This window comes from Oncorhynchus kisutch, linkage group LG10, assembly GCF_002021735.2.
Source record: "Oncorhynchus kisutch isolate 150728-3 linkage group LG10, Okis_V2, whole genome shotgun sequence".
NCBI classification, from domain to species: domain Eukaryota; kingdom Metazoa; phylum Chordata; class Actinopteri; order Salmoniformes; family Salmonidae; genus Oncorhynchus; species Oncorhynchus kisutch.
The window spans coordinates 52,902,875-52,906,109 of NC_034183.2; positions in this window are offsets into that span (position 1 = coordinate 52,902,875).

The following is a 3,235-nucleotide window of genomic DNA, read 5'->3' on the forward strand; positions in this document are numbered from 1 at the left end:
ATAGCCAATGACTACTGGGCAGGTAGGCTTGAACAGGGAAGGGAGGTCCTGTCACACAGAGTGAATCCTAGTCTTTCTGATTTGCTTGAGGACATGCCCACTTCAAAGACATGGCCACACAAGAGCTAAGGTCATGGGGAATTTGGGTGTGTTGTCATGGGTGTGTAAGTACGCCACAAATACTAATATACTCTTCCCTTTGAAGAAATTCTAGTGTGAGGCGAGATTTAAACATTTTAAAAAGTCCAGCTCTATTAAAAATACATTTGGACATGAACTGTACCAAAGTGTTTCCTTGATAAATGAGTCCACTCCGTGTTATGACAATGCTAGCCTGCTGTTGACTGCTTAATGCTTTGGTTGCTTCCTCTAATGGTTCAGAGGCATTGGAACGTAAGAAGTGCAACAATAGTCTTCTGTAGCCAACTCTTACTGACAGCATACCGTAGGCCTATCATACATGCACATCCACACATGCAAGAGACATGCATCACAGCGACAGTTGCCATGGACCTGGGAGATGGGATTATATTATCAAGGTTTTATTGGTCTTCATACAGCCACTTTCTCCCTCTGATAGATGATGGATGTGAGAGTGAAATCAAATTAGCAGAGAAACAAAGAATGGTCCAAACCCCCTTCAACAGCAGCCATTTACACACCTGGCAACGCATCAACCCTAGTTCTCCTGGGGAGACGGGCTGGTCTAGGGCCCAAACTCCCCTGTGGGCATAGCAAAAATAAGCCAGAAACAAAAAACTTCAAAGCCATGCAAACACACACACACACACACACACACACACACACGCACGCACGCACGCACACACACACACACACACACACGTACACACACGCACACAAACACAGAATCACAAATGAAGACAGTGTGTGAAGTCAGTCAGTCTGAACCATCTCCGGTCATGTGACACCGGGACAGGTGCACCTCCACTGGGTCCTTGGCAGAACTCTCCGGCTGCTGCCCCTGTCCATCTTGTCCGGCAGCCAATCAGATCCCTTCCCTCGTTTGTGGTTGCCGCCTCGGGAGAGCAGGCAGCATCCCAGATTGGCTGAGCACCCGCTGCTTTGCAATATGCCCACCCGCACCCCACAGTGTCACAACAGACCTCTCATTCACACTCTCTGTCCCTCCTGTCCCTCCACCCTCTCTCTGTTGCACCCCTCCTCTCCACCCACTCTGCCAGGTGGGACCAAACACATGCCCGCTGTCTCATAAACACCAAGACGTGCCAACTCTGCCCGAGGAGGCCTGGGAGAGATCCAACTACCACACAGAGGAACAGATAGATGACACAGACGTCATCCGGATAATGCACAGAGCAGACAGATGATATATGGAACTTCCAGATGATATATGGAACAGTCAGACAAAACATGGAACAATGAGACAATGCAAATACCAGCCAAAGCCAGACGATACAGAGAAGAGCCAGACAAAACCGAACAACCAGACGATGCAGAGAACAAAAGGATAATATAGTATTGAAAACAGTCTGACGATACATTAAACTGCCAGACGATACGTGAGACAGTCTGACGATACATAAAACTGCCAGACGATATGTGAGACAGTCTGACGACACATAAAGCTGCCAGACGATACGTGAGACAGTCTGACGAGACATTAAACTGCCAGACAATACGTGAGACAGTCTGACGACACATTAAACTGCCAGACGATACGTGAGACAGTCTGACGACACATAAAGCTGCCAGACGATACGTGAGACAGTCTGACGATACATAAAACTGCCAGACGATACGTGAGACAGTCTGACGACACATACAGCTGCCAGACGATACGTGAGACAGTCTGACGATACATAAAACTGCCAGACGATACGTGAGACAGTCTGACGACACATAAAGCTGCCAGACGATACGTGAGACAGTCTGACGATACATAAAACTGCCAGACGATATGTGAGACAGTCTGACGACACATTAAACTGCCAGACAATACGTGAGACAGTCTGACGACACATAAAGCTGCCAGACGATATGTGAGACAGTCTGACGACACATTAAACTGCCAGACGATACGTGAGACAGTCTGACGACACATAAAACTGCCAGACGATATGTGAGACAGTCTGACGACACATAAAACTGCCAGACGATACGTGAGACAGTATGACGACACATAAAACTGCCAGACGATATGTGAGACAGTATGACGACACATAAAACTGCCAGACGATATGTGAGACAGTATGACGACACATAAAACTGCCAGACGATACGTGAGACAGTCTGACGACACATAAAACTGCCAGACGATACGTGAGACAGTCTGACGACACATAAAACTGCCAGACGATACGTGAGACAGTCTGACGACACATTAAACTGCCAGACGATACGTGAGACAGTCTGACGATACACAAAACTGCAAGACGATACGTGGGACATTCGAGAGGTATCAGCTTTCAGCCCAACATTATGAGACATCTACAGTGCAACATAGTCTGAAATAACAAACACAGGAGATTGGAAGAGGACACATCAATCACAGAACAGACCTCCTCTTCCCTGTGTTGATTGCCTTTCCCTATTCCCTTGTTTCCATTCATTCTCTCCAAAAGCCTGTGATGACCAATACGGCTGTCGCTGAGCCACTGCTGCTTTCTGCAAATAGATCGCTTAGACAAGTGAGAGCAGAATCAGCTGCTGAACCTGAGCTCCACTCTGCCTGATAGAGTCCGGACTGGCTCAACAAATGATGATAGACACACTGGGGAAATCAAGCCAATCACTGACTGTCTGACTCCCCCTCACACCTCCACACCGCTCCTCAGCCTCCACGGCTGATTCTGCTCTAGCCAGCCGTCAACAGCAGCCACTGCAGAGAAGTCAGCGCAATGCAATCTCACTGAGGCAAAACCAATTAAAACGGCAGTCTAATGCTCTTGAATGGGTCTAAGCTTCAATTTGACCACTTGAACTGGAAATGGCATTTTTACAGCTTGCCAACACATAAGTAATGTCAAATCTGATGCAGCCCCTGAGTGTTTAAGAAAGAAAAACATTCAAATCAGTTTAAACTAAAATAATGTCAGGGGTTTTGTGTATTTTTGACAGCTGTAATTTGTATTCTGAGGCAGAGCAGTCTTAACCTTCAGAGTTTCATGCACACTTCCACTTCTCCACTCTCTCTCTCCTCTCTCTCCCCCCCTCTCTCTCTCCTCGCTCTCTCTCTCCCTCTCCTCTCTCCTCT